We start from the raw sequence: 13898 nt of genomic DNA on the forward strand, positions 1-13898 counted from the left end.
GAGGGGAAGAGCTGAGCCTGAGTTATCCAGAGAAGTGCCTCAGTTTGGGGTTTTTCTTTTTTCCTCCCAAATAATAGTTATCAACTGAAAAACTTGCATTCAGAAGCTAACATTTGACCAAAAAAAGCCTGACAATTTTTGTAGGGTAAAAAAAAGAATAATACATCAATATTCTTCTGATTTCTTTTCAGCTGGCCAAAGAGTTGGCTGCGCTGGGTGAAAGCCAGCTGTGTTTGTTCAAAATGTTTTCTGTTCCGTCAGCCTTGCTCCGAGTCTCCCAACAGCAAGGCTTTGCTTCTCCTGGAAGACACAGCTCCGAAAAAGCTGTGTACCCTCTGGGGATGGAAGTGGGAAGGTGGCAGCATCCCGTCACAGGGCCACTCTTCCTTGCACAACCAGTGGGATTGTGGTCACAATCTGCCCCAGAGAGGATGCCCACCAGTGTCTCCTTGGAGGGCACATCAAGGGCATTGAAGCCTGATGGGGCTTTGGGCACATTTTGCTCTATTTTCTTCTCTGAGCCAGCCATGTGTGGGAGGCAAACACCCCACAGAAAGCAAAACCACTCTCCAGCCCACCAGCAACCTCGAGTTCTGGTCACCATGCCTCTGTGCAGGAAGGACACAGGGCACAGACCTGCTCAGGGCACGAGCAGCCCCGCAAAAGGATGGCTTTGGGCAGTGCCATGCCCAGGGTGCAGGGGCAGTCCCTCTGCTCACAGCCCGCAGCACATCGAGATGGCGGCAGTGGGCTGCCAGAATTATCTCTGTCTTAATTAACAGCTTTGCCTTTGTTCTCAGATGCTGCTTCAGGCGGTGCCAAAGCCTTCGTGGAGGATGAAGATCTGGGATCCCAGTGAAAGGAAGCATCAAAACTTATCATACGGCACAGATCTCCTCCTCACAAAACCCTCATAACCACCTTCGAGAGCACAGGGGTCACAGCCTGTGCCGGTCCCCATCCGCCCCACCACTCTGGCTGTGACAGGACCAGCCAAAGCACAAACATGAATCCCACCAGGCCATCCTTGTGCATCTGATGGAAGCAACCACACTGCAAAGGGGGCTCTGGAGGGGTCACCTTCAAGCGGGGAAGCAGTAAGCCCACTCTCTGGGAGCCTGACATCTCCTGTGACAGCAGGTAGAGGGTGACCTAGGCTCCTGCCCTGCACCAGAGCTACCACACAGCCCAGACTGGGGGCTCACTGGGACAGTGCCCTTAGTGGCAGGAGCATCCTGTGAGTGGCTCACTAATGTAGGAGCATCTCAGAGCAGGATAAAGGTCAAACAAACCTCCCCTGCATCAGCCTCTTGGAGCAGCAGAACTGGCAGAGGACACAGGAGCCTCCCCAGCCAGAACAAGCACAGAGCTAAAGCAGCCGTGACGCTCCCTGTTTATTTTCCAAGCCGAGGCCAGGCCTGCAGGGAGGGCAGGAAGCTTTTCACACAGCGCAGGAGCACTGCTCCCTCATCCCTAATCCTGCCAAGGCAGTGCAGGCTGCTCCCAGCAGCTTGCTTGTGCATTAATTGTAGAGGAAAAACCTGCACCTACAGCATCCTCCCAGGAGTCAAAGCCTCCCTGACAAGAAAGGCAGATCCCTTCAATATTCCAGCACTCCAGACTTATCTGGTGTGTGCCACATCACAAGAGCCAGGTGAGACAGGTAACAAGGGCAATGCTGATGAGCAGCATCCAGCCCAGCCCCTGCAGCACCTCCTGCACAGTTGAATCCCTTCCTGCAAGTCCAAATAAATGTAATATGATGTAATAACATTAATTAGAAACATTTAATGTTCAGTGAATTCAGGTCACAACTCAGCCACTTGGCAGAGTGCAGCCCAAACTGCTTACTCTTCTCCCGAGGGAAATAACCTCAGGGAGACTTTTGGGCTTAAATACCATCAGGAAGCTAAAGGGAGAGAGGCAGGGAGACAAGTTATTGTCCTCTCCAGGCATTCACAGAAAATTCAGGTGTCTTATCAGAGTAGAAGAAGCTATAGGAAGGACGACTCCTTTGTCATGTGAACAATTTGAGGACTAAATTGAAGCGAGACGTGAAGAAAAAGTAGGTGAGATGAAGGTTAATTTGGCAACCAGAGTGAGAACAGAGGGAGCTGGGGTATGGAAGAGTCTATTAATTCTCTGGGCAAGAAACGCAGCCAGAGCCAGGCCGCAAAGTAACTCCCCGTGCAGTATGGAAAGATAAATTGCAGGTTCTGCTGGTGGAATATTCTGTTTATTAAGTTCCAAAATAGGAGACAGTCAAGTGCCAAGTGCCTCGAGCCTCTCAGTGCCTGAGAACATATTAATCACTGGTGGGAGCAGTGTTCAGGTAGCTCTGGTGCGACACCAGGCACCATGTCAGGGGATGGACACGCCATGTTCTCCCCTCCACACTGCCATGGAGATGGGGAAGGAGGCAGGGAAGGCACCTGCACCTCTAGCAATGGACAGCAGAGACAGGTAAAGATCAGCGAGTTCCTTTAGGAGTGAAAGAATTCACTTTGATTCATAGATGCTGCAATTTCTGCTAGCTGGTTTCTCCTTTTAATTGGGTTTTTCAGGATGGTTGCAAGTCCCAGCAGACCCGTCAGCCATGGGACAACAGAAGCACAGATCAGCCCTGCCACTTTCTCCTCATTTTCGCTTTTTTCCTAGGATCTCCAGGTGGAAGGATCTCTTTGTTCCCTTTGAAGGCAGAGGATTAACAAAGGCAAATGCAAAAGAGAAAAACAAAAACTCCTTTGTCTGAGGATGGATGACATCTTTTTATCTGTTTCTAATCTGGCTTCAACTTTCATTTCTTTAGGAGGAAAAAAAAAATCCAAAGATTAAATTTTATGCCAAGGCAAGCTATAATAAGTGACAGAAACACTCCATCTCCGGGTCCCTGCTAGCTCTGTGAAGTCAGAACATTCACAAGGAAGAAAGCAAAATATAGACAGACAAACACTTTCAATGGAGATTTAAAATAAAAACTCTCCTCATGTTCCAAATGCAAAAGCTACAGAAAAATATGTCGCTCCTCCAAGGAAATTTCATTATCTTGAAGCGAAATGCAATTTATCTTTGGAAGCTTTGAAAAAAAAATAGCAGGGAGGGGAACCTGCCACAAGAGTTTCACTTTATCACAGCATGTGGCTTGTTGCGGTCTTAGCCACGTTCCCATGTCTGGAAGCACACAAGGGGTGGGAAGTCTTTAAGGTGCAAGTCCATCCAAAGGAGGAGGGAGAATGGCCCAGCCCACTCCATATCTGCTGCTTCAGGGTCCCATTCAGATGTTTTCCTAGAGAAATCACTCATTAGAGTGCCAAAAGCTGGCTTGGATCAGGTGGTCACCTCATGCACAGGAAACTTGCCATTTTTTCCTGCTTTATCGTGATGAATTTCCAATTGTCACCTTGATCAATGGTGCCATGAACACTATCATAAGGATAATATGATTTTTTCCCCCCGTTCCTATTGCTCTAAGGGTAATTACATAGATGATTGCACTCAAGGGCAAGAGCATCTGTCCTGCACCTTTGCATGGAGCACACAACTGCCTGGTAGTGCTGGCATCACCAGGGCAATGACAGCAGTTTTTCTCAGGTAAAAGGAACAAAACCAGGCATATTCAAGGCCCCAAAACCACTAGTCACACATATAAGCCAGTGAATGGTTCTGCAGGCACTGCTGCCTCCCTACTGTATTAATCATCAATCTCACAGACACAGGAGGTGAAGGCCAGAAAGACCTACTGCACGCCCTGACCTCCCTGTACACACCAAACCTCACCCAGCAAGTTCTGCCTTGATAATTTCACTGCTTGCAAGAGAAACTTGCCTCCCAACCGGGTCTTAACCAAGCCACTGCTCTGAGAGCCCAGGGACACATTTGAATGGCCCCAGCAGTGCCCCTGGGCCTCTCTGAACAGGAACCATAGGCACTGTGCACAAGGTAGTTGGCAATATCCAAGCAGCCCTTCCCAGAGTCACTCCCAAGGCATCAGCTGCCAAGACCACAAGATGCCACATCCTGGCTCCCATCATGCACATCCTCCTGCTCAGGCAGGCACTCACAGTCATATGAGGAGCAGCTGAGGGAGCTGGAGGTGCTCAGCCTGGAAAGAAGGAGGCTCAGGGGTGACCTTCTCACTCTTTACAGCTCAAGAGGGTGGAGCCAGGTGAGGGTCGGACTCTGCTCCCAGGGAACAGGGACAGGACAAGAGGAAATGGCCTCAAGCTGTGCCAGGGGAGGTTCAGGCCGAACATCAGGAGGTCTTTCTTCACTGAAAGGGTTGTCAGGCATTGGAAGGGGCTGTCCAGGGAGGTGGTGGAGTCCCCAGCCCTGGAGGTGTCCAAGAACGATGGGACGTGGCACTCAGTGCTCTGCTCTGGGTGACAAGGTGAGGATTGGGCACAGGTTGGACTAGATGATTTTGGAGGTGTTTTCCAACCTGAATGAGTCTGGGATAACCTTGCCAGTGACCTGCACATCCCTAGCTCTGCTCTGCGTCACAAACAGGTAGGGGAGGAAGACACTGTTTTCTGACAGGCAGAAAAGGACAGATAACATCCAGGGATGTGATAAGTGCCCCAGCCTCAGCTCCCACCCCTCCATACTCAGAATGTCCACGCTCTCCTCAGAGCCACACAGAATTGCAATTCTTAAAGCAAGCTGCTGGAAGAGGGATAAAGGGAGTCCTCACCAGGCTTGATTGGCAGGAGACATCAAGAACCCTTTGAGAGGGGATTTGAGGCAGTTTTGCATTTCAAACAGGGCAGGCAGGCAGAGGTTTACCCAGAGTGAAGAGGGAAGCAGCAAGGCTGCCGTTTCATCGGTTAACATCTGGCAGCTGCAAAGCTCAGAGATAATTCTGCCTCCGTCCTCCAGAGAGCTCAGATCTGGGAGGGATGCCAGACATGGCAACTGGGAGGGGATGAAATTCCTTCACGGAATCAAAAACAGGCAGTGAAACATCACAATATTCTTCCTCCCTTTAAATAAGTGACTCTTTGATGCTGACTGAGCCTGTGGAAATGTTATTTCTTTTCGTCTAAGTGGAAGCGGGAGGAGAGCAGAGAGAGCAATACAGGTGGGGGAAGAAGAAATACAGCAACAGCTTTTTTTTTACCAAAATCAGACCTTTTTGATCAAAACCTGCAAAGACTTTTGATCAGGGTCTTCAAAAAAGCTTTTAACTGTTACCTGTATTTCTATTTTTAAAAAGCCAATAAGAACATCAAATTATTTCCATTTACAAATACCAGGTTACAGAAAACCAATAAGAAAATCCAGATTTGGATTTCTTTTTTTTTTAAAAAAAAGGAAGCTAAAAGAGCTTTGAGCCAAAATTTGAAACTTATTCAGAGGTAATTCTGAAAATTAACTGTCGTGCTATAACAGCTTGTGTTAGACCATCATTTGTGATTATTTCATTGTGGGCAGAAGGACAATCCCCACCTGAGCATCATCCCGTGCTCTCCATCTCTCTGCCAGCTTTGCACTTGGGGTGGCTGCAGCCAGCTGGGGACAGTGACAGTGCTCACCAGGAATAGGCAATACAGCAGCAAGGCAGCTCTTCAAGTACAGAGGAAATTGTCCTAATGAAGCCTGAGCACATATGCTGCCTCTCTGCAGGCATTTCTCCCACAGTTTTGTGGTATCTGCCACAGTTCAGCCCAACCCCCTTTCCAGGCTGCACATCCCTGGCTGCAGGGCATGGACCCCAGGAAAAGGCAGCTCAGCAGGGCCATCTCGCAGAGAGCAGCATTTGAGGTGAGTCTCGAGCTCCACACCTGAGCACAGGTTACTGGGACAGTCTGTCCTCACTCCCAGAGTCTCAGCACACGCCGAGATCCCCCAGCCTGAACAGCAGCTGGCACATCCAGCCATGGATCTGCGTGGATCCCTCAGACTGGGGAACAGGCTCCCGGCTGGTACAAATTCAGGGAGCAGCCGAGAGAGGAGAGCTGCTCAAGGCTTCACCCAGGCCAGCCATCTCCTCTCCCCAGTCACTCATCAAACAGGGCTGGGGCCAGACACCCCCCTGTTCTGGTGCCCGGGGTGGGGACCTGCACCTCGAGTCCCCTCGGGCCACGCAGGCGGCCGAGGTTTTCTCCCACCAACCTCTGGAGGTCAGCAGCCGGCAGCACTGGGGCTCTGCACTGGTGGCTGCTGCTGGAAAGGAGAAATAAAGCCCGACCCAGGAAAGCAATGGAACTCGGGAAAAGACCCAGTGCCCTGGACACGAGATGCTCCCTCCACACCACAGGTGACCCCAGACATTTGCAGGGGCTGGCATACATCCTCCCTGCACTGCTCTCTTTCCCTGCAGGCATGTAGGAATGCAGGACCTTCCTCATTAATCGGAAATTATTAATTTCCATACCTGCTTTGCCCATATCTTTTAACATCTTTACGTCTCATGCCAATGCGTCCACAAGTGAGCCCCATTCTGGGAATGAATCTGCCTTTTACTTTGCCAGCCTCCAATGTCATTTGCTCATTCAGTGTCTGAAGGACGCTACAGCAAACCCTTTACAGCTAAATCATTACTGATTTTACAGAGGTTACAAGTTGCTGGTAATGTAAAAAAAAAAAAAAATCTTGGTAAATTTATTACACAGAATCTGACATTGTCCTGCATAAATCTCCATGTTCCTGGTAAATAACAGAGATTTCCAGACAATGAGAGACACCAACAAGATCTTAAGCAAATGAACTGGAGGTATGGAAGGAAGCACATCCCAAACCCCTTATGCAGAGCAGGAAATGGAGTCCTTACCTTCAGCTGGTCCAAAAAGATAAAAACCAAAGGAGGAAAGCAGGAGAAATCCTCCTGCTTTCCCCAGGCAGGCAGGGAAAGGCAGCAGCTCTGCCAGGACAAGGTAGACACTTCCTCCCACTGACATACTTCCTTAGGAAGCAGGAAATCATGGGCCAGCATCCCTCATAGCCACAGCTCTGCTTTGTGCCAGAAGCTAAATATTGGCCAAAAAGGTGGATTTTCCACCCAAATGAGGTTGTCACAAGGTGTCTCCTGCCTGGGCTACACCCTACACTTGGCTAGCTACAAACAAGCATTCCTGCCCGCTGTGAAAAGGTTTGCATCCTGCTCTCTAGGAAAGCAGGATCCTAGAGATCTTTTGGTGAGGATCATTGATCTCATTACTTTTAGATGACATTTCTAGGTGTGTTCTCAGAGCTCTGGGCTCACAGCACAAACACAGACGAGTGGATGGGTCCATACATATACATAAAATACAAGATCCCTCCCCAGAATGGATGGAAGCAGATGGCAGGTAAGGAGTCTGGAATTGTGGTGGTCAAAGAGGACAAATGGAGGATACCTGGTAGAGGAGAGCCAAGTGCTCCCTCTTCTCCCACCAAGGATGTGCTATGACATCCCAAGAGCTCTCTGCCTGCTCAGCCACATCACTCAGGCTCAGGGCAGTGGTGAACATGCCCAAGCTCCAGCCACTGCTGTGATGGAAGGGACAAAAGGCCCCTGCTTTGCCAGAGGGGACAACAAGTACTACCTCAGCTACTCAGAACCTCCTGCAGTCCACCTGGGCCCCTCTTTATCCTGCAGCCACATCACAGCTGAGACTCATTTCTTCCTACCAGGGCTCCTCTGCAGCTGGAGACTCCCACTGGAGAGCACACACAGGCAGTGGGCACCACCTCTTCCTATTTAAACATTCCATTTTAAACAGTCCCACATCCAGCTCTTCCACACCAGGTGACAGCTCTCCTTCTGCTGTGTCAGGAGGGGCTCCTGGGCTGAGGAAAAACCTTGAAAATCAGGAAGAAGGGAGACTGTAGTTTCCCTGGAAGTGTTCAAGACCAGGTTGGACAGGGCTTGGAGTAACCTGATCAAGTGGAAGGTATCCCTGCCCATGGCAGGGAGGGCTGAGGTGATTTTCAAGGTCCTTTCCAATAGAAACCATCCTGTGAGTCTCTGATTGGATTGGGCTGATGGATCATGACATGCTCCCAACCCAAACTGCTCCACATTGGGACTGTGGCCAGGCAGCCACAGGGCTGCCACCACCACCTTCACTGTCCCCATCCATCAGCATCCCCTTCAAACAAGCAACTTCCACTTTCCCGCAGAATTGCTCCCATTTTCCCTCCAGAAGCTTCAAGCATATCCTGGTGACACCATGCTACACCCGCTTCCCCTCCCTGCCCTTTCATTTCTTTCATCAAAGTTTCTTTTCATCTCCCACCTCCTTGCTCTGGGGTGTTTTGCTTACCTCTTGCAGCCCGCAGAGCTGAGCCACTGTGCTGAGAAGGGCTCGGCACCCAGTGTGGAGGTGGAAGCCCTCCCAGGGGAAGCAAACCCAACATCAGAGCAGCTCAAAGCCCTCCCTGAGCCTCACAAGTTCCCTGTAAAACACACAGAGTTACAACAGAGTTCCATGGGATGAGGTGCACGTCTGTGTTTATCAGACAAGCACATCCCCGGAAAATGGAGACATACAATGAAGTGTGTTTAACACAGGCTCAAAACAAGGTGTTTAATCTGTGGCACTCTCCACGCCCACAGGCGTGCTCGGGTCACGCCAGCAGAGAGAGCAGTGATCCTGAGTGTGAAAAGTAGACACAGGGAGGAAGATCCCCCAGGCTGGATGGGCAGACACAGCTGGAGGCACAAAGGTTATCTCCAGATTGCAGGTGCGATTCTCCCACCGGCAGGGTGTGGAGACTGAACAACTCGAGAGCAAGACCTGGGGGAGGCAGAAGAGATAAACCTGAGGAAAGCGGCACTTTTCAGCCCTTCGACAACTACAAAATCATGCCTTCATTTCAGATAGCTGATTTTTGTGTGCATTTGGTTTTTTTCAAAGGTCGGTACAACCGGGCAGGTTTGTATGTGTGTTTGAAGCAGAATACTGACCCCTTTTGAGGCTACTCAGTGTCACATTTAGCTCATTCCCTTCATTTCTCTCAAAATAATTTGAAAAAATCTTGCAGAGCGTGCCCAAGGCTTATCAGAGGGATAAAACACAGGGTTTGCCTCAGTTTTCCTGCTCCAGCCCACGTGGCTGGCGGCCAGAGGCTGCAGCACACAGGCCAGACTGAACTGGGGGTGCTGGGACGAAAATACACTTTTTCCCCATTTGCACTGAATGTTGTCATTTTGCCAGAATCCAAGCCCCCACAGTTGGTTGCAAATCATCCATCAAAAAAAAGAAGAAATCCTTTGCTCCCCCTCACCACCAGTGAGGCAGGCCAACACATGCCAGAGCCAGGAATGGGGAGGATGCCACTACCTCAAGGCCAGGCAGCACCTTGAGGCTGACACACTCCACCCCTACCTGTACCTACAATTTTACAAACTTCATAAATGTATGTATCAAATAATCTATTTACTTTTTTCCTAAAAAAAATAACCACCAAGTTGAGAAGCACAGCACAACAGACAACCTTAGCTGTGAGCCGCTGATTTTGCTATGATGTATTACATCCAAATCCGCCAGTGCGAGGAGCAGAACGTACCAATTTGGGTAATTGGTGAGGGCCTGAGAGCATGCACGCACTGCTGATCTGCCCTAAATGTATATTTACAGTGCGGGTTGTTTGCATTTCTGATGATCTGCAACACCAGAAGTTAATCAGCTCCTCCAGTGCACGCAATCAGCTCCGTGGCGTTCTCTGCTCTGGTGTGGGGGAAGCCGCTCAGACTATGATTTTAGAGCTGCCAAACACCATTAAACTGTTAAATGGAGCAGGGGGAGGATGATGCTGGGACCAGGCACAGCCCAGGTGCTCCCTTGTGCCAGAAGACTCCTGGGTGGCACAGGGAAACATGGGAACAAGACTGGGACCCAGCGCTGACCATCACTCCTGATGGGCCTGCACTAACACCTTGAGGCTGGTTTCAATTTAAGCCTGAGTGCTAGCTCAGCTCTTCCCACTGGATGTTAGCATTCCCATTTCCTCACCCAAAATCCACTTGAGTAATCAACTCTAAAGCTAATGACTGGGGCCCCAAATCAGCAAAGTACTTGAGCACATGCTGAAGTCCCATTGAAGGAAATTAGACCTAAGCAGATGCTTTGCTCCAAGGTGAGGGGCCTTTGTGTAAAAAGTCGCAAGAAGGCTGTTCAAAACAGGTGCAACAGCCTATGGAAGCAAGCCATTCCCATTCAAGTGGCTTCCAAGCATCCTGCTCAGCACTCACAAGGACTTGTCAGAAGCATGGGAAATCTGAAGCCTTAAACCTGGCTTTGGTTTTGTTGGCAGCTAAAGCTGAGTAAGCTTCAGAGGACAGTCCTGGGACATACAGGTGGCTCCCAGGCCCTAAGTACATGAGAGCACCTTCTGGGATGCCCTGAGGTGGCAGTTGGGGTGCAGATGAAGGGCACAGCACCCAGAGGCACCCCAGGCAGCACCAGCACAACCAGTGCCTCCACACTTGGATCCCCCAGCGAGCCACAGGCAGGCCCTGCCCAGCAGTGCTCCCTGCAATGAGATCCAGCACTGCTGAGCAGCAGGCAGGCAGGGTTACAGTGGGGGCACCCCGAAAGGAGCCCACTCGCACCAGCAGCACTGCCCGGCTTTTCCAAGGAAGGACTGAGTCTGCACATTCCCCCTGCGGCCATGCTCCCACCCTGGCCATCCCCTCACGCCTGTTCTCCAGCAGGTTCGCAGAAATCCCACATCTCACCCCCCCCAGTCACCTCCCAGTCACGCTCCAAGTGACGGGAAGAGCAAAGATCAAGTTTCCCTGAGCACCGGAGAACAGGAATAACGTTTGGTCCTGCCAAGGGCAACACCTCGCTCTGGCAGGTGGTGCAGGTAGCTGCCTGGCACAGTGAAATCGAGCTGTAACTTGCCTTAAGTGAGGGATTTTACAGCCCCACATAGTGTTAATGTGTGTGTATCGATATGCATATACATCAATAACAAACGTGTTCCAAGGAGACAGTTTTTCTGGAAGTTTTCCAGCATCTAGATATCTTTATTACGGTGAATTACTTAGGTCAAAGCCCTAACTTGCGTAAACTGGCACAGCTCTGCTGAAATCAATACCCCTACACCAGCTCCTGCTATTTGATGAGGTGGCCCAGGATCTCTGTATTGGTTTTACTGTCTTTCTTCATCATCTGCACAGTTCCCATCTCTTGTATTTTTTCAGTTGATTTTGGTTTTGCTTGGGCAAAGGCTGCAAGCAAAGAGCAAACCACAAGGGCTTCACTTGTAAGTGAGCAATCCAGTTGTGTTTACCATCTCGGGGAGTGTTTACTTTCTTTGGTCTCTCAGCATTTGGAGATTTCTCCTTGGTTTCCTGGAGATCCCCAGGTCTGACATTTCCCCCTAATCCCTCTTGGTGTCCAGCCCAAGGATCGAGCACAAGACCAAGCCGAGACAGTGAGTACCACAAGGCATTCCTGCTCTCCCACATTCACCCAGGGTGCAAAGACATGCAAAAACCAGGGAAAAGCCTTTTCTTACAACAACCTCTTGCAGAAAGTCAAAAACAAAGTCACAGACATCTTTCACTGCAGCAGAAGGGTAAGGGAGAAGGGCCCACTCAGCCTCCTCAGGGGGAGCAAACCCCCTACGTGCTAATCCCAGTGTGAGCAACCAGAGCTGGCACCAACCAGGGCCACTTGTCTGACTTCAGCACTTGGCAGGGAGGGACGGATGAACAAAAATATGTAGCACAGACCCCGGCTGCCTGAAGCCATGGGTCGTTTGCTGTCAGCAAATGGAGCCAGGCAGAAAAACAAATACAGAGAATATCTTGAATTTGGAGAGCAATTCCTGCATGGCTGCAAGGCTCAGCTGCCCAGGTTTTTCGGTGCCCATGGCACTTTTCACACCACCATCTGATGGTGTGGCCAAAGCTGTCATCCCTCCCCCAACTCACATGTGTCCGTGCAATGCTTCCAAGCTCAGGGATTTGTTATTTCTGGGGAAAAAAACCATAATCCTGAGGCCAGAGCAAAGGGGGAATGAGGGCAAAGAAGGGGTTTTGGCAGGAGAGTGCTGGAGGATGATGCTGTGAAAGGGTTATATTCCAGGGAAGGCAGCCCAATGCCCCCATGGGATGGACAGTGCTGTCCATGTTGACAGCCTGGATCCAAGTGTCTGTCCCCACAGATGCCTTTGGAAGCACCACCTGTACATGTGCAACATCCCGATGTTCCATGCCAGTGTGACAGGGCTGGCACGGGGAAGGAGTGAGGATGGGATGCGAGGCAGCAGGCACGTCTAAATAAGGCCACAGAGGTAAGGGCAGGATCATTTTAAACAGTTAAAGTTTCATTTTAATTGATGCCACAAGCAGGAAAACATTCCTCATGGCGAGCAGCAAAACATGTACCTTCTTTTTCCAAGGACAGTTTTCACAGCTGGCCTCCTTGAGAAAATGAGGCATGTTTACATCCATCCCCACTCCCTACCCAACAATTTTAGAAGCTATTGGCTCATTTTAGCTAGGTCAGAGTGGAGGGGAAGTCTGAGGGAATTTCTGCTCCTACACTTTGCGGGTTTCCCCACACTTCCACATTGTTTGGAGAATCATGGCACTACTTGCTCAAACACATATAATAGCCCTTCAGAAAAACAAAACAAAACAAAACAAAACCAGCCAAGTTCTGACTCATATTTCAAACTCTCCCATTAAGCTTGTCCAGCTTGAACATCATGGATCTAGAAGCACTTAGCAGAGGTTTACCCCACTTCCCCCCCAAAAAATGATTATAATTAGCATTCCTGTGACTGGATCACACAACTATCTGCTGGAAAAAGTCAAGGCAGAAGGTGGTGGTGCCTTGGTGTACTGGACACCTCATCCAGCTCCATCTTTATGATTCTGGGCTTTGCATGGGGGTACACTCAGTGCCACTTAAGCGGATTGGCTCCAGGACAGCAAATTAAACAAGGCCAAGCACATCAGCTCTGGAGAGCCTCACATCCGCCTGTCCTTCTAAAGTGATTGTGAGCCAGGCCATTTTCTCATGTGCTCATGAGGGAAAATGTAATATATAATTTTGCACACCATGACCTGCCCTCAACCCTTCCCAAGCATGTGCTGGCAAACCATGGTACTGAGTGCATCTGCTCCAAAACCATCAGGGAGAACTTCCCTCTTTCTAACAGGACAGTTCAGAGAATTTAAGGGTCTTCTAACTCCTCCTGAGGCCAGTGGGAATTTGGTAACACCCACAAATTCCAGCATCCTGCATTCCACAGAGTGAGGAAGGTGTGTGTGCCCAAGGGGAGTGATGCTGGGTGAAACATCTGTGAGTCACTAGGCGGAACCACTTCAGGATTTGGTTCTGAATCCCAATTGGATTTGGGCTGGAGAGGCAGCTCCTGTTGCAGTCTCCCAGTACAGGAGAATTAATAATTAAACACAGGCAAGGTGCAGAGTAGTGGGGCTTGAAGGCAGCTGCAATATTTCCATTTTAAGAGGCAGGAAGGCAGAAGCTAAGTGCCAATTCATCTCCCTTCTGCACAACAGCATTCCAAGGTAAATTATTAGGGATGCGCTGGTCATTGCCATTTAGGTTTCCCATGGTCAATGGCACATTCCAACTGCCCCAGGGATGGGGGAAACAGCACAGGAAAACACGGAGAGCACACACCAATCCACCAGCAGTGAGTGAGTGCAAGGACCTGGATGGAACTGCTACCCCACCAACAGCACTTCTTGGGAGCCCTCAGCTGAAACCAGCTCTGAGTCCCTGAGCTCACTCCACTGTGGCAGTGGATTTGCTCCAGGCCAAATTAGGAGCCCCAGGGCTGGCTACCTGCAAGCTGCGTTGGCCCTGGGAGCCCTCTGAACCATGGAACCCTCACATAAACCTGGTGGCTCAGCCCATAACCCTGGCATCAGGAACCTTTTATTTCAGTGCACAGGCTACTCTTACCTCTCTGGATTCGGACACCAGAAT

Source organism: Lichenostomus cassidix, chromosome 9, assembly GCF_008360975.1.
Source record: "Lichenostomus cassidix isolate B80296 chromosome 9, HeHo_3.0, whole genome shotgun sequence".
NCBI classification, from domain to species: Eukaryota; Metazoa; Chordata; class Aves; order Passeriformes; family Meliphagidae; genus Lichenostomus; species Lichenostomus cassidix.